Source organism: Danio rerio, chromosome 9 (genome assembly GCF_049306965.1).
Source record: "Danio rerio strain Tuebingen ecotype United States chromosome 9, GRCz12tu, whole genome shotgun sequence".
NCBI lineage: Eukaryota > Metazoa > Chordata > Actinopteri > Cypriniformes > Danionidae > Danio > Danio rerio.
Window position 1 is genome coordinate 35255590 of NC_133184.1, and position 18473 is coordinate 35274062.

At 35.2% G+C, this 18473-nt stretch overlaps 1 protein-coding gene and 1 long non-coding RNA gene across 52 annotated transcripts in view; one reads left to right on the forward strand and one right to left on the reverse strand.

Annotated features, from left to right (window-relative positions):
• caska (calcium/calmodulin-dependent serine protein kinase a) overlaps nucleotides 1-18473 on the reverse strand; it is a 243983-nt gene that overhangs the window by 200172 nt on the left and 25338 nt on the right. The window lies entirely within an intron of this gene.
• Nucleotides 663-6544, forward strand: LOC137496483 (uncharacterized). Of its 2 annotated transcripts, none has more exons than XR_012385524.1 (7): nucleotides 663-711; nucleotides 1981-2014; nucleotides 3378-3433; nucleotides 3527-3676; nucleotides 3788-3864; nucleotides 5186-5661; nucleotides 5698-6544. It is a non-coding gene; the product is annotated as an uncharacterized lncRNA (long non-coding RNA). The 2 variants fall into 2 exon arrangements; XR_012385525.1 differs by lacking the exon at nucleotides 663-711 and adding an exon at nucleotides 1248-1385.

Sequence of the window (18473 nt, forward strand, 5' to 3'; positions counted from 1 at the left end):
TATATATATATATATATATATATATATATATATATATATATATATATATATATATATATATATATATATATTAATATCACCCAGCAAATATTTAGATTTCAATATGGGTACACTAGACTACAGAGAATGCTTTACATTTTCAATATTGTAAACTATAAAGTTTAGAATATATGTTTAAGATTAGGATATTTAGAGAAATTACAATACTGAAAACTACAGAACTCTGACACACACATCACACTGACAATGTAATGCATTGTGATAGAAAACATACTCTTCCCTGTGTGTGTTTGTATATGTATGTAAAGAACCGTAAAGAAACTGCTCAAATATCTTAGACTTGTCATGCATCTATATATTGCTGCTCTTTTTGTAAAGTCATTGTGGACAAAAGTGTCAGGCAAATTAGTACATGCACTGTAAATGCGAATAGTATTCCTTACTATCAAAATTCTAGTGTGTTTACTTAATTTTAATCTAATTGTTGAGTTTACTAGAAATGCATTAGTGTTGCTGACATAGTAAGGTATAAAGTTCCCATAACTAATGTAATTTGAGTAAAATTGCTTATAAGGGCTAAGCCATGCTGTTACGCATGCGTACTGGGTGGTGATTTCCCATCCCCCATCCCGAGTCACAACCAACCGCCACCCAGCACCGCCATTGAAGGACAGGATTTCATATTGAGAAGATGTACTGCTGTAAATCAAGGTAAACTTTTCGTTTTAATTACTACTTTGATTTTATTTGTATAGTATCAGTAATCTGTTTATTTCCTGCACTTTGTGAAATTGTTTGCTGTTTTGTGAACTAATTAATAGCCCATGATGTTGTGACTAAACGTTTTGACCACTGCACGTTATTTGCAATACTGTCTACTTTACTAGATAAGCTATTTTTAGCTGCTTAGTCCTTTTTAATAACTATTAATAATTTGTAAAGTTAGTAGTAATTTGTAAAGTGGGCGTTATGCTCTAAAAGAGCGGGCCGCGCCATTTTAAATGATGCACTGAGAGAGCAAGAGCGCGCGCAATGATCCGTTCAAATAGATGTAAAGTTAGGTCTACATTTTTAAAAAAGAAAACGAAACCTATTTATCCGCATTACAAATACAGTAACGTTAGTTATCGCTGAACTTTAGTGGTGCTTGTTGTGACGAAAATATGCGTGTTTTTTTTTTTAAGATTTACTTTTATGAGACTTTTATGATACTTTTATGGGTCAGGAGATCAGCTGTGATTCGGTCCGGCGTCAGCGAGCGGCTCATGACCAGACCAGTCGTTTTTTTCTCCATGATCGCCGGGGCAGCAGCAGTTTTAACCCGCCGAGGCTTTTAGAACATTATAAAGCAGTTTCAGCTCAAAATGGACCCGTGAGTGTCGTAGGTAATTTAGGATTTCGATGCGATTACGATTCGTGTCACTGTATGAGGCAGATACATATTTACACATGATGCTAAAGTGTGCTTATGCTAACAATCCCTATGGAACTTAAAGTTAAACTTATGAAAATGCGAGAGATATTTAATTAACTCATTTATTTGTTTTATATGCTATTTGTCTTTTCTTTATGCCGTTTTGAAGGTTTATTCCAGTGTTGCCGTTACGTTATTGAGTGTTTTGTATTGCTGTAATGACAAATAAATCGGACCAGACGCGACTGAATATGTGTGATGGATAACGTTAATGATGAAGTGGTATAACTCGTACAACCAAGCACAGAAACATCCCTTTGTTTGCTCAATATCACACAAAGGCATCAACAAGCCTTTGTTATAAGCAAACTTTCTGTAAAGAAACAGGCTTTGCCAAACCTGTTAGTTTGCATTTTTAAAGAAGGTTTCACAAATTTTTAACAATTTAGGGCAAATAAATTTGAACAATTACAAGGTTGTTTAAAATGTAGCACACCATTAGAGTATTGTGAGTGGCATATTTGGTTTGTAATATCATTATACCCTTTATTTATTTTTTATTTCAGACTACCAGTTTGTGAGCTGATATGCAGTGGAAATGTAAGTTTTGCACTTACACATCAAAGAAAACTTTTTGAACAATACCGCACAAGCCATAGAACATATTCATGAATTGTTCTATTAACGTTACCTTGTCTCCATACTGAGTGTCAGGGTAATTTTAAATCGTTTAATGCATTAAAAGTACATTTAACAAAATTCTCAGCAAAGAACTGCATGATCAAGAATAGTCCGAATATTTTGTCCATTTGAATAATCATCTGAGGACTAGTTAGAAATAGGGTTGTTGTGTTGTGATACCATTAATTGATGTTACAATACTATACCAGCTGAAGTATGGTGATACCAAGTAGTATTGCAATACTGTAATTCATAACTTAAATCCATGAAATAAAGAAAAATGTCAGAAATAATATATTGTATATGTTATTATAGGCCTACTTGAATTTAAATAATTCCCTTATTGTTGAAAAAAGTATTTGCACATCTCTTCACCTAAAATGTATTCATTCCAGCAAAAAAAAATACATTAAAATAAAGATACATAAAGAAAAGAGCATTTTTCCAACAAACCTAGGCTATATGAAGTGGTCAAAAATTGTTTCCTGTTGCTATTTTGGGTTTTTCATCTATCATACTTTTTTCACACTTATTATCGGATAAGAATCCAAAGTAATTCAAAATTTCACTTTGAGTCATTCTTTTTAATAGATTTTCACGGTTGTTGTAGCTATTATATCATATTGACAGGAACAGAAATAAACGAATTCCGATTCAAAATGTACCATCACAAAATATGCAATAGGCTACTATAAAAGGCGCAAATTCTACAGTTTTACAACCTTAGAAGGCTCCATAGACTATTAAAATACAATGATCTATTGTTGCTGAATCGTGTAAGTATTTTAGTGACTTTTTCACATGCAGCATTATGTATTGTAGGCAGACTGTTAATGACAATACTACCGTTTACAAACTACAGTGGCACCGCCAGTATCTTGGAGCCATAGTATCACGATACTACCATAGTACCGGTAAACCGTGCAACCCTAGTCAGAAAGTTCAGTGTCCTTTTAAAGACATCAATTGAGACAAATATTTATTCCACTTTTAATGCTCATAAAAGTAAGGCACACCAGCAACAATGCCATGATTATATTTAATCGGGGGTTGTGTTTATTACTGTTTGGTGACAAGTATAGCTCATGCTTTTGATGACAGGCGCCGGGAGTATTTGGCAGCTTTTATTATTCAAGAACATTTAACTATGTCATGTTAAAGTGTAACATCTGTTGCTAAATGGCATTGCATTGTATCATTGCATGTGTTTCTGATTTCTGTTTTTTGTTTTAGAATTTCGCTTAGCCATGTCAATAACACTTTACGTTTTTGTGCACAACAGTGACATCCAGAAGGAAGTCATAGAGGAAACACCAGCTGATGCAAGTGCTGCAGAAGGTTTGTTTTCTTTTCAAAACTTTGTGTGATTTTGTGAATTTGTGTTTTTGAATGTTATTAATGACTAATAATGTTTTGATTGGATCTTTGCAGAATTCAATCGAATATCAGGAAGAAATGTGAGATCCAAGTTCTACGCTGCATTGGACACACACTGCTCGTTTGATTGAAATTAAAAAAAAAAAAAACAGGAGAAAATTGCAGAAGAAAACTAGAAGAAATTTTCAACATGTTAATTCAAAGGTATTTTTGTGACATCATCTTTGAATCATAATTTGCATTTGATTGCAATAAATTGCATTTGATGTTTTCATTGGGCTATAATGCATGTCTACCTGTCTTAACTTTTTCAAGGTCATCTGGCAGCAGTTCTCCGGGGTCTTTCAGTCCTTTAGAGGGATGAGTCTAAAGAAATTTTCAGGATGTGTTTTGTAAGTAGTATTATTGTTTCTGCTTTCTTAGACTGGAAATGAAGCAGTCATTCCAGTTTACTTCACTTATTAATAAAAATTTTCAATTTTATAAAAATAAAACAAATGCATTTAATGTAAGTATTTGAAAGTAAGAGGGATGTTATATTATGGCCTTTGGAGCAAGAGCATTGCTATGTTGCAAATACAGCAGCTTGTGCCGTCACAGGGTCAGTTAGCTTCATAGGCCAGTGAAGTAATGAATGCATTTCTTTAATTTTTAAACACACTTGTTTTGAAAAGAAGGAAGATTAGCTTGAAAAAAAAATCTCAATAAGTGTAATACCTATGTAATATGTTGAGAGAAATATAATTTCAGTTGAAAGAACCTGCTGGATTAAGATGTAAAAAGATAGTGTTAAAAGCCACAAAGTCAAAGATGCTCCGTATTATAACCAACCCTGTGAAGTCACCTGCTGTGGGATTGTAGATGGCTGCACCCTTGTTCTAAAAGCCATACTAAAACATCAATTTTCTTATTAAAAAATAGTTATTAATACATTTTTTAAAAGTGTGCTAAATAATGCAAACTTGACTCACTGCTTTAATCTAGCAAAACCAAATGCATTCATGAATCGGTTCCCAATTTATTAAGTTTTCCCTACAAAATATTTATATTGATTATGTAGCACCAATTGGTCTCTCACACATTTGCATTTAATTTCTTGAAAATGTTTTAAAAGTACTTTTACTGCAGTTTGTTTTATTACATTACAGTGTTTCTTTAATTAAAAAAAAATATTGTTCCTTTAGAATAGTATCATGTTCAAGATACTGGAATTTAGTACCAATCTCTGCTGCAATTTTAAGCAGCAAATTTCCTGCTAACATTTTAAGCACTTTTGAGCACATTTTTAAACAGCACTGTTTTGCCATTCTGTTCACATGCCTAACAGAAATGACACTCAACAATGCTCAAATGTTAGCAGGAATTGGATGTTTTTAAAATTACTATATGGATTGGTAATAAATTCCACTATCATGACAAGCCTAGTAGAGGCAGTACAGGCAAATCCATCGTGTTGGTCTACATTGAAGAAGGAGCACCATAGCAAGGCCTTCTTATAAGAAGCATTTGAATGTAAAATGTACTATAAACACAAATAGTCATGCTAATAAGCAACAAGTTAATAGGGTAATTGGTTCCTACTAAAGTGTTACTAAATTAAGCACAAGGAATTGTATTTTTTTCACCTCTGCTTTTGGTCTCCTGGCCACTACAGGCTTTATTAGTGCCATTTAGAATATCAAACTTTACTTATTTTTCTTTCTCTATTCATAGGATGTAATTGTAGAGTCGGACTTCAGTGCAGAAGATGTTGGCCTGCTGACTGTCGTGTGTGAAGATGTCTAAAGAACCTCATTATGGATGCAATGTGGGCCTTTATACTGGAAGGAAAAGTGGTTATGGACTTTGCCACATGCAGTATGTCTCTTTTTTTGCTTTGATTTACACACTGAATTCGGACTACCCAAAGACTTTGAGCAATGCATTTGAATTTGTTCAACGTGTGTTGCTTTTGCTGGGAGGGAAGCGTAATGTGTTTTATTCGGCGGGTGCCTATATACTGCTGTGCTTTATGTTTAAAGGTTCAGGTATAATGGCATGTTTAATTACAAAGTGTTGCTTTTTAACATGTTGCTGTTTGCAGTGTTACATTTAGGACTGCAGCATTTTGGTGTTTAAAACACTTTTTTTTTTTTTTTAACCAAAAAAGTGTATTGTGATTTATAGGGTTGTCAAAAGTATTGAGTTTGGTACCAATCGGTACTGAAATAAAAAAAAAAAAAAAGTCCATCCATTTCCCACTAACATTGCAAGAACTGATTGGCCATTGTGTTCACATGCTCAGTAGATATGACTGATTGGCTTTGAAGGTCATTATTTTTACCACACTTCACCACTGTTCACCAGGTGCAAAGATACAAAGACACTGGATAACTTCAAAGCACTGTCGATCAGTCGATTCATCACCAGATAGCTTATATGTTAGCTTCTAAACAAATCAGCTATCGACATGGCTTTGAAACACTTCAGTGTCTGTGTAACTTTGTTTGGACTCAGTGAAAAATGGTAAACCTATGACAGTCACAGCCAATCACAGTCATTTCTGTTGAGCATGTGAACACAGTGGCCAATCAATGGTGTTTAAGAACGAGCTCAGTAGCACTCAAATGCTGGTGGAAAATGGATATTTTTAATATTTCAGTATTGATTGATACCAAACTCAATACTTTTGACCACACTAATGTGATATTTTCTGTAGGAAAATCTAAACTACACAGTCTAACAAATTAGCTTTAAAGCTTAATATCTGTTCCTCTGTGAGTGTCTATGCTGCCATGTTTAAGGTGCTGGTGCAATGGCATGTTTAATTACACTAATTCAAGTATCTTTTTTCCAAGTGTCAAGTATTTAAAGTTTTTTTGATAGATTTTCAAACTTTTTCGAAAACTTGTGTTTTAGGGTTGAACATGTTTATTATATTTTTTGTCTGTATTGCTGTTTACAGTATATTACAGCACTTTACAACAGGTTTTTACAAAACTGTATTGTGTACAAGTGTATTGTGATACTAAAATATCACAAGTGTATTGTGAAATTCTGCTAATTTTGTCAAATAAAATGTTTACATTTAAGACCTGTATAATGTCATTACTTGTAGGTTGAACTACATATTTTATGTTCAGTTTAATTGAAGAAAATGTGGAAACCGATTGCACGTAGTTTCTTTAGTTGACATTACTTAAAATGGTTGATTAAAACAATGTTGAGACTACTAGCATTCAAGATGTTAACTGAACATGGTAGAACAGTATTAGTTAAATAGAGTTATTAAAGTAATCTTACTATAAAACCCTAAGTAAGATTAATAAATAATGACAAGTATGTTAACTAGAATTTTCTATTAAACTTACTTAATTTTTAACAGTTAGTTTACTTTATAAGTTTTAGTTTTCTTACTTCAAGGCAATAATTAAACTTAACTTAAGATTTCCTTGTAAGTTTATATTGCAAAAATAAGGCAATCGGTTTCCAAACTTTTTTTAAGTAAACTGAACATGTTAGAATTTACAGTGTGTAATTGTAAATTGCATAAAAAGCCCCCACATACACTAATATTTTAGTATGCTGTGAATGTGACCTGAATTTGTTTTTGAAGTACAGGTCATCTCCACAGGCCACCCAGAGCGCCACATGTGACCCATCTGATCAAGGCAAGGTAGCATTTCCCATTGTTTTCAGACAATCCCATTTAAAAGTCAACGGGACACAGCAGGCCATGGGTAATAATACAGTTCCCTTCACAAAGTCAGGTAAGGACGAGAGAGGTTAAATTTCCACCGATAAGCAGAATCCACATTGTGCATTTCAGACAGTGATGCGACACTAGCATCATCGCTAACATGTGCACACACACAAAGGGCCCAGTGGGAGACAGGGGACGTTGAGCCTGTTGTGTTTAGCAATGCAAATGAAATGGTGAAGATTCTGTAGCGTTTGAGTAAACAAAACATCAGTCGTTCAAACAGCAGCCCCAGTGAGCTTCAAACTGTCATCACTCTAAACAACCTAAACACAGACATCGGCGGCTGTTTGACTCTCAGGAAGAACAGAGAACTGTTTGTCTTCATGAATAAACAAGTCAAGGATATACCCTTCAAGTAAAGCGATGGCACATAACCACTGTGAAGTGCTCCCTGACCCTGGTGTAACGCAGTTGTTTAGTGTTTAAAATTCCTGCCGAATGTGGGACATCAAACAGCGCATATCAAATATTGATGGATTCTATTCATTTTAGACTTATGCTGGAACTGCACTGCAAAACAAACACATATTGAAATTATGGAGGAAACTAATAATCAGAGACTTGGGTTCAGACTAAGGTTAAGTTAGTTTGTTTGCTTTCAGAATGTATTTGTAAATGCTACATCAAAACAAAAGCTGAATTAAGTAATAAAATATACTAAAGAGGGTGGAGGTGGAAGAACTGGACAGGCGAACTAGATCAGTCTGCTGCCGTTGCGACCTGTCCTCTGGATTGGTGGATAGAAAAAAAATCTATATATATACAACATCTAAAACATCTAAGAAAGTAATTACAAAAACTTGATAAAAAAAATGTGAAACATACACTTGTTATTTCTAGCAAAAGCATTATAGCAATATTAAAAGCAGGACAGCACAGCTAAACTCAAAATATGCTCAACTAAATGTCTGGATTGAAGACAAAGTCAAGCCTTGTCTATTCAAAATCAATGAGCTGTTGATCTCATTCAACATGCAATCAAGTGCTTGAGTATCTTTTACTGTAAAATAAATTGTCCAAATGCCTATGCAAGCATGGGTTCATTGGTAACTAATACCATTTAAAAGCATTTAAGAAACAGTTTTTGAGATGTTAGAAATTAATTACTTCAAATTTCTATCTGATAAAAAAACTAAAAACAAAACAATAAAAAGCTCTAGTTATGCATTTAAGATGTTTCTAAATTAGTTTAAACGTACAAATATTCTAAATAGCACACAAACAAAAAGCCTGAAATATTCATTTATAATCCAAACATAAATATTGCTCTGACAAAAGTTCTGCTTTGTTTGGGACTGTTTTCGCATTTATCATATACTTCACTCAATACAAACATCTTGTTGAATTGTTAAACAAAACCAATATAACATTTGCGATCACACTCTCAGACATGGCAGAAAATGACAATCGTGAATTACATAATAATTTCATAAATATATAGCTTAAATATTACTTTCATTACTTGAACCCATAAGGTCACTGATTGTTTTGTAATAGGCTTCATCACTCAACACATTTTTTGTTTGTTTTTTGGCAAAGTAAGTGACACTCGATAATGTCAGCTCACACATCATTAAAACCATAATTAGGGTATTATCTTAGACTATAAATAATCACACAGCCCTACTAAAAAGTACACTGACGCTAAGGAAGCTCAGCTGAGCCCCAAATATCCCTGCCAGCAGCACTGCTCTCCCTCTTTCTGAATAGGTTAAAGGTGTGTCAAAAAACTGCCTTATTGCTACATGTGAGGAAAATGCCACAAAGAAAAATGATTAGCCAAAGATGGAGCACACATTGTGGAACAGTCATCAATTTGCTACCAAGAGAGGAGCTTCTTGTCTGATCTAAGAAGAGGATAGTGAGAACTGCTGAGCGGGCCTGTTAGCACGGTGTTAATGTTGCTGAAAGTATTAAATACTGACCCAAGCACATTTCACACCCCCCTTGTGCCAAGACTAGCCTATTAAAATGAAGTTAGCCCCATTTTTAATATGCACTATTGCGTAATAGAAGCCCAAAGCCATGATGATTCCTACAGTAAACGAAGTAACACTACTAAAATTATGTTTTTCAATAAAACTATCCTAAATGAATATTATTTCAAATAATCCAGCGTTTGCTAATAATGCTGTACAGTGCTATATAACCTATACAGACAAGTGAATGACTGTACCAATTTTGAATGAATATTTAAAAAATTTGATTTCTTTTGTTTAAAAGTTCAGGGGCCTCATGTACGAAGACTTGCTTGGAAATCATACTAAAACATTGCGTACGCACAAAGCTGTAAATGTGCGTACACAGAAAAAAATTCAGATGTTTGAAACACTGCGTACGCCGAATCCCACGCATATTCTTTTGTACATCTAAATGAACGTGAAACTGAAGGCAACATGCACGAGCACAAAACCCCTCTCTGCCTCCTCCCCCGTATGAATATGCTAATGACTCTACTTTGGCAAAACTCAACGAAAAAGCAATGACAAAATCAAGCAAAAAGAGAAACTTTGAACAGAATGTGAATTGGAGGTGCTGCTTTCGGAGGTAGACCGGAGAAAAGCGGTGTTATTTGCAAGTTTGTTCTTCGGAATTAACAACAAAAGAAAAAAATAGAGTGGGAGAGTTTAGCTGATGCGGTTAACACAGTTGGGTCTGAACATCGCACTGAGTGCATTAAAAAAGAAATGGTGTGATTTGTAGGTGTAAAATGTTGCAGCATCCATAACAGTCTCAGTGGTGCAGCTCATAAGACGCATGTCAACATGTTTTGACACATTCGAGCATGAACTCGGTTCGAATCCAGCGTCTGATGAACTCTTTCTTTTTTTTCCCCCGCTACATATCAGATTTTGCCAACTATTTATCACGAGAAAGACAAGTAGGAATCATTAATAAGTCTGTGCATCATATTTTATTGCACATTTATTGAATGGAAATGTTTCTGATTCACGCATGCAAATTCATCTTCAGACAGTGTCTTTATAGCAATGTGTGTGCAGTAGATAGCTCAGATTACATTGGGAAAACAGGCGACCGCTGCAAATTGCACTTTAATGTTTGGCTGGTCAACTGTATGGTATGGAAACCTTATATACCTGCTAGATGAACCCGTCTCATACAGCTGCCATTGCAAGGCTCAGACACTTTGTAGAGTGCAATTTAACAACTGCCTCTAGGAGTTGCCAATGGAAATAAACAGACACGCACAATAAACAGACACGCACAAAAAATGTGCGTACGCCAGCCATAAAGCTGGCGTGGAGGTGCGCACATTCCCACGTTCAGTTCATCGTTAGTAAATCCAAACGTGAGCGATTCTGAGCGTGAAACCAGGCGTACGCAAAGTTTTTGTGCGTATGCAGCGTTGATACATGAGGTCCCAGGTCTATATCCATATCCAACATATAATGGGGCAGTAATTAAACTTGACTCTAATATTTTTAAGTAAACATCCCATATTAAAGTGCCAGTATTGAGAATGACATCCCTCACCTTGTTTTTCTGTGACTAGCGAATCCAAAAAGAGCCCTATGCCTGTTCATCTGCTAACTAATAAGGCCTGAAGAAATTGACGGCAGGAGCTCCATCTCGACTGATATGTCTAAACACCATGTTTTTCTAGGGCTCAATGAAAGTGAGAGAGAAAGAGAGGGAGTAAGTGGTTTGGAAATGAGGAGCACACTGGCTCCTGCCTACTCTCAATCCCATTTGTAAACAGATTGTCTCTCGATCTGCAGAGGGAGAGAAGACGGCAAATATTTGACAGAGGCATGTAAATACTGTAATGCTGACGAGGAAGCCTGCATTCGTCAATGTGGTTCACGGGTAAAAGGAAAATGAGGTGGCTGTGACCTCATCGGTCTCATGAAATTGAGTCTTTGTTTGCATATCGTCTATGAATGAAATTGATGTGGAGATGTTCAGATGAGAGCTGACATTTGCACAAGAGAGAGTGCGTTTGCTTGAGTTTAGCTCAGCTTTCTCCAGTATTTAGTAAGCAATGGTTTGTTGTAAGTGTGAAGAGCTTTTTATTGCATGTCTACAAAAGGACATTCGCTGTACTGAAGGTCAGGGCACTTCCTGTCTTGTTCAAGAATTAAGCCCTGGTGTCTGACCTTCAGCATCCTATACACTATTGTTTAACAGATGGAGAATGGAGATGTCTTATTACACCCACTAGTCTGTATGGAGATCAGAAACAGAGCTAAAATGTGTAAAGATAAAAACAGCTTATTTCTCTGGGTTTACATGAAAAAAGCCTGTAGTCATATGACTGAACAACTGGGTGTAAAAATCTCTGACTGCAGTTCAACAATCTGGACACTAGGCCTGACATGCAATCCCAATATCTTGTGGATGTTTTCTTACACCAAAAATACCTGTAATGCTAACTTAGTGTACAAGTAATGCTCATTTAGAGGTGAGGAAGCAGCAGATGTGCACCAACCTAAATTATAAAGTAAACACAAAACAAAAGTCTCCATCTGGACTGGATGTTTTCACTTGTTAACACTCGCTCCAACAGGCTCACTCCTCTGCAAAATTAACTAGAATGGGAATATTTTGAAAATCTTTAATGCTTCAACAGTTACTTTTCTACAGTATGCAACCATTTAAACAAATAAAAAGGCAAACCTTTGAACTGTTGCCTATTCATATATAAAGCTACACATCAGAGTTGTCAAAAGTATAAACTTTTGTACAAATGAATCCAAAACTTTTTCAAACGTCCATTTTTCGCTGATATTGAGTCCTGTAGCGTATGTTTTTAAGCACCACTGATTGGCTGTTGTTTTCACATGCTCAACAGACATGACTGTGACTAATTCTAAAGGTCATCACTACACCACTCTTCACAGATGTTGAACAAGTCAGAGCACAGATGAATATTAGAGTGTTTGATTATTTTTTGAGCAGATAACAGCTATTAAAAGTGGATTTCAAATTTTCAGTATTAATTCTTATGTACTGGGATGTTTTCAGCCACTTTGGGGTGATTTTGAGTCTTAAATTGGCCATTACTTATTTTCTGTTTCAGCGAGCAGAATGATTTTTAGTGACAAATATCTTATTTCGACACAAATTTAGGAAAATGCTTTGAAAAAAAAAAAAAAAAAAATTCAATTCGCTCTGGGCAAATTTACTACCCTTTCGTTATGTTAATCCTTTCGTTAAATTAAACTGCTGTAAAAATGCATCAGATAAATATTTTTATTTTTTTTTTTTGCATAAATCTGTTAATCAACCTCAGTCCAGATTAAAACTACTAAATGGTTTAATAAATTACAGCAATTTATCTCTTTAATTCATAAAATGATGTCACTGTTTTGGTGAAAAAAGACACGCAGACACAGACAGGCAGACAGACAGGCAGACAGACAGACAGACAGACAGACAGACAGACAGACAGACACAGACACACAGACACACACACAAAATGACTTATTTTCAATCTAAAAAGTAATTGTGGAATGGATTTTTAAAAATCTTTTCACAGTGTTAGACGTGGTTAGTAACAACATTGCCTTTGATACATTATTAGTTTTTGTGCAGCCTAAGATAATTTTTTTCTCCCTAATTTACTGTTCGTGTCTTTTTGTGCCCCACTGAACTCCATAAGAACCACATTTTTTGATTGCAAAACCATGACACAATATAATCATGCATTTTTGATTGTCCACTGTTCAGGACTGAGTTTGATTTACATATTTATGAAAAAATAAAAAATAAATGAAAACTTATCTCATGTGATTTTACAGCAGTTAAATTAATGGATGTTTTCATCCCGAACCTAACAAAGGGTAGTAAATTTGAACAGTGCACAAGGGTTATTCGGTACTACAGTCAATACATTTGACAGCTCTAGTACATACATTGCTAAAGTCAACAGACAAACTGATGTCAGAAATGTAATAAAATCACAATGTCATTGTTCCAAATCTCAGGTAAAATTTTTCATTCCACAAAATAAGAAAAACTAGTAATCATATATCAAAGACACTTTATATTGTGGCTTTTATCAAAATTAAAGCTTCTCTGTTTTATTGTTTTCTTATGAATATGACTAAACCCATCATTAATATTTTGCTATGAAACAAGAAATCTACCACTAATTATTTATTTACAGTAAAACTACACTGTAAAAAAAAAAATTCGTAATTTCATAAAATTCTGTAATTTAACGTTGGTTATTAACAGGTAAATTTCTGTAATTTAGCGGCCGTTATTTTACCCCTGCTGCTGGAAAAAAACAAAGTAACGGCTGTTAAATTACAGAAACTTCACATAAAATAAAAAACGTTAAACTACAGAAATTTACCTGAAATTTAGGAAAAATTCAGTAATTTTACGTCCGTTATTTTACGGTAAATTTCTGTAATTTAATGGCTGTTATTACAGTGTAAGCTTTAATTCTGCATTTCCAAATGCTCGTTATAAGCACCCAAACTCAATTTAGAGAGCAAAGTTTATGAGAAAAAGCATTTACTGCAAAGTGAAAGGCTTCTAAACACTAGTAGCAATGTAAATTCACATGGTGCATGTCTCTACAACATCTATATTTAATGAAAAAGCAACCACTTTAATTTGATAATCACACCAAGCTACATCATGTTTTTGGGCTTATTTAGATTAATTGTGCATCCCTATTAGCATGTTAAAATTCTCACACAAGTAAACATAAACGTCGTGATTAGCTGAGAAGTCAGTAGAGAAGCAGGGGGCAGGGGGAAATCTACTTTAGACCTGTCAAGACACGCTCAACTCCAGATGAGAAACACTTAATTACTACATTCACAAGCCTGCCAGCACTGACTTAAACACAGCTCGATAGCCTCCAGATAATTGTGCATTTGGGCCGGGGCGATAAACCCTGCAGGCTTTGATTGGGTTTAGCCTAGCACACAGCCATATTTACTAAAGATGGTCAAGCAGCCTTAGGGGCCGTTCACAGTGTATGCATTCATGCATTAAAAACAGCACGACGCAGCACAAAGGAAGCCAGCTTAATGCAGGTGTCTTCAGGCGTGTCAAACTTTTTAAAAAGCACAGCACTCCTGGCACAAGATGTATAGCAACGGTCAAAGAAATGTATCTAGCTCCTGTTCAAACATAAAGATGATTTAAAAAAAGCTGTTTGGATGCACAGCATCTTGCATGAAACAAACCTGGAGAGCAAAACACTGGTAAATTTCACTTAAGGACTTAAAGAATGATCTTCTTAACCCAGTAATCCTTACCTTTCCCTTCCTGGGTTTGGCAAATGTGATTACAAGCCTATTTTTGACATCCCTGAAAGGATAAATATAGGTTAGAATCGTCTATTCCTTGCGAGGCTCCATGTTCAAGTCTCTGACAGGGATAATAGAGAGATCTTGATAACAGGAGCAGTGAAATTTCAAATCCAGCTAGACTGGGGGCTGTGCTCTTATACCTGACAGTCATTAGCTTGCTTTATAACAAAAGCCCTTTAGCCCGAGCTGCTCTGACAAAGAAGACCTTCTTTTGTCAAGTCACAAAGGAAGTTACATATCTTAAGGTTGTTTTTAGACAGAAAGTGTGCAAAAGACTAAAAAGGTGTAGAGGAGAAACGAGACTCGCAGTGAATGTGATTTAGAAGAAAACTGAAGCACTGACAAAAGAATATCCCAATGCAGAGCACATAGCTTGGGGATAGGAAGTGACATTGTGTGGGTAATGAGCACAGCTGAGTGGTTAGCCATATTTCTGCTGCTAGAAGCTGTTGGCAGAGACCTCTGTTACTGAATAAACTCTTCATTTGTAGCTTTTGTGTTCATCTTATAAGAGAGAAGTAACTGACAACACAAGTAGAGAACTAGGATCTAAAGATTCAATATGGCAAACAAATCGCAGCTGAAACATTTGACACTTTATGTTTAAAAAGTAATATTTACTAACATCAAGCTCAAAAAATAAGATAGACAAAAAGAGGTAGATGGGGTTGTGACTACATGTCTAGATTTTAGCAATACAAATGTGACCTTGTTTATTATGGCTATGGTGCTTCGCACCCTGAAACCATGCACTGGATGGCAAATGCACCGCTTCCTGCATCCCCTAAAAACAGCTGGTCATTCAAATCAACTAACTCGACTCATATGATAATGTGCCCATACGACTCCTGCTGCTTTTCTGTTATGTAATGCATTCATTTTTATTTTATTGTCTTTTCTCTAAAAGAATTAAATGATTTGTATTATAGACAATTTCAATGTGGTAATGCAATTGGCCCATGAACATATCCTGCTTGTTGTCAAACTGTTTTATTAACTGTAACAAGAGGCAATTCAGTAATATCTCAACGTCAAAATGTTATTTATAAATATGTGGACTCTTTAGGATTCTCTGAAGCTTTGGAAATTAAAAATGTAAAACAGGAAACACGCTAGGACCACCGTTATTTTTTAGATCCCTCAAAACGATCTACAGAACATCAAAATGATGACGGTGCTGTGGTGACACAGTGGGAAAGTGACAGAACCAGTAATGCTGCTTAACATCGGTAACACAGTCAACAAAGACTAAAAAAGCAAGCCAAGAGGAAGAACTGAAAAATGATGATTTGTGAAAGATGAATGAAAAAAAATGGGGATATGCTTAGAGGAATGATAATAGAAAGGGTTAGCCAAGCGTGAGCATGATTTGTGGGCAGGGGGGAGTGTCGCAGAGCTGTTTGTCTCTGAATTTCTTGCATCCAGGCAGATTGCAAGCAGCACTCCATGCGCTAAGTCTAATTATGCACCATAAAAATATGGATCACAAAAGCAGCGATACAGACTTCACAGCTGAGGAGATTTTACTGTCAGCATGAACTGAGAAAAGACATTACTGCGATGTATAAAACAACTGTGGAAAGAAAAAACTACAGACTGAAAAGTCAAGATATCACATTATTATTCATTATGCAGATGGAAAACTACAGACTTTATAATGCAGTCATAGGTGCATACAAGTTAAGGCTGGGCTGATAAAATGGTATTGGTATTTATTGACTACACACCATTGTCAATAACAAAAAAATAATAATAATTGCGATATAGCTTTATTAAAATGTGACAATGGCGCGCCTTGGAAGGAATGCCAATAAGCTTAGGGTTATTTCCAATTGAGGCGCATGGCTTTGCATGACGCAAGTGGTGCAAACGCAATGCACTCACATTTTCCAGGCACACCGTGTTAAAAAACATCTCAACTTTCCAGAATGTCGCATGCGCACCACAATTCATGCAAGTAAAACTAATCCATCTGCCTCCCACTTTGTTTGCAATATAAACATTTTGGTAATAATAATATATGAAACACATAAACAAACTCTGGTTGGGTATCGCCACCTCAGTTCAGAATAAATGAGTGCCTTAAAGCAGCAGTGAAGAGATTGTAAACAAAACAGGGTGCAAGGATGTCACCAGAGTGGCTTTTTGGTTCCTTTTCTTGTGCATCACAGCCACTAGCTCCCCATCTGAAGGACTTTTTTTTAGCATGGGGTAATGTAGGCATTCAGCACCACAATTTGTAAAGTTGCATGTATTTGAATGATGGTGGTTAGTTCCTTTACTTGAAAGCTTAGATTTGATTATCATGATTTGTTTTTTTTATATAGAGTTTGTGGTTTACTGTGTGATTATTTTAGACACCTTACAGATGTTGATCAACCTTAAAGTTTGCATTTACACTCCATCATTGCACACACTTTGTAACCTTTTATTTATTAAGAGTGTCTCTTTGAATGTTTATTGAAATAAAGAAATGTTTATTTTATTATAAGACATCAAAGGCGATATATTTTTGTTTATTTTTTTTCTTGTTTTTGACTATTAAAACTATTTGCCTTAGTGTTACGATCCCTTTTTTAAATCAAATCAAATCAATAATTAAGTCATAAAGGGAACGCAACATAAAGAGTACACACGAACTAAGTTGTCTAAATTATTAAATTTATTACAACCAAAACAATCCAACAGATCATGTGTCACAACGAAATAAGAATGAATAAAGAATCAATAACTCACGTTCTCCAACAACATACAACACTAACCAAAGACTAAACAACCCAACAATTGACAAATTAGAACAAAGTAAAACTTCAAGAAACAAAACAGTAAATTAAAGAAACGAAAGAAGCTTGATAGCTGGCTGTGAAGTCTCCTCTCTCTCTCCGCTCAAGGATGGTCCGCATTTATAGCCAGTTTCAATAAGCGCAACTCGTCGCAGGTGCGCAAAGGCGGACTCTATAGAAAACAAACAGTGAGTGACGTCATGACACACACGCAAGCACAGAGACAGGCAATAAAGAGAAAAAAAAAGCAACAGCCGTAACATTAGTAATGGTGGTAAATTAAAGCAAAACTGTTAAATAAAACATCCTAATATTCCAAAATGAATTGTAAAATAATATTCAATAAATATTGATAACAAATGATAATAAACATTATATAGTAAAAATTATTTTTTGCTTTATTGCCCAGCCCTATTACAAGTATTTACTTTAAGTAAATTCAGTATACTCAGAAATGAAGGTATAAAACCTGCCACACAAAAAGAATAAAAACACACCCCTCATAGCAACTTAAAGGTACAAAAGTGTAATAAATGCCAGGTTAAAATACACTAAAATAAGCCCAAATAAATTATTGTAATTGTCAGTACGCTGACACACAGACAAGTTTGTCTGATTTTATAGGATCTGTGTGTTATCAGTTTGCTTTGGCTGTTTATTTTCACCCAATAAATCAGTGTTTGTCGGGTCTTGGGATGTCTGAGAGATGACATACTGTAATTTAGTGACTGTATGGGCAGAGTGAATCAGCTTTTCAAATTCTAAGAGTGAATACACAGAAAGAATATTTTCATGTACAATATGAAAACTGGAGCAAAAATCTAAAAAAGGGAAATTATATGTAATATAGCTTGGATGATTTAGGAGGAAGGGCACAAAATAAAACCCTTCAGGATCACAACAATTTTAGAGAAAATAAGCTTTCACAGGATATTTCTACATGGCAAGTAAAATCTTATTTTTTATTTGCATTCATCAGTCATTTGAAGTCCTAGAGTATCTGCTCTCAGGCTGAGATCTGATTGTGGAGATAGTTAGAGAGGCAAGAGATTACAGCCCATTTTTCCTGAAGAACCACTATTCCAGACAGGAAGCAAGTGCCCAGGGTATCAGCGCTAAACAATTTCAGTCTGCTCACTGCATGAGAGAATCTGAAGTTATTTCTGCGGGCACTCGCACAA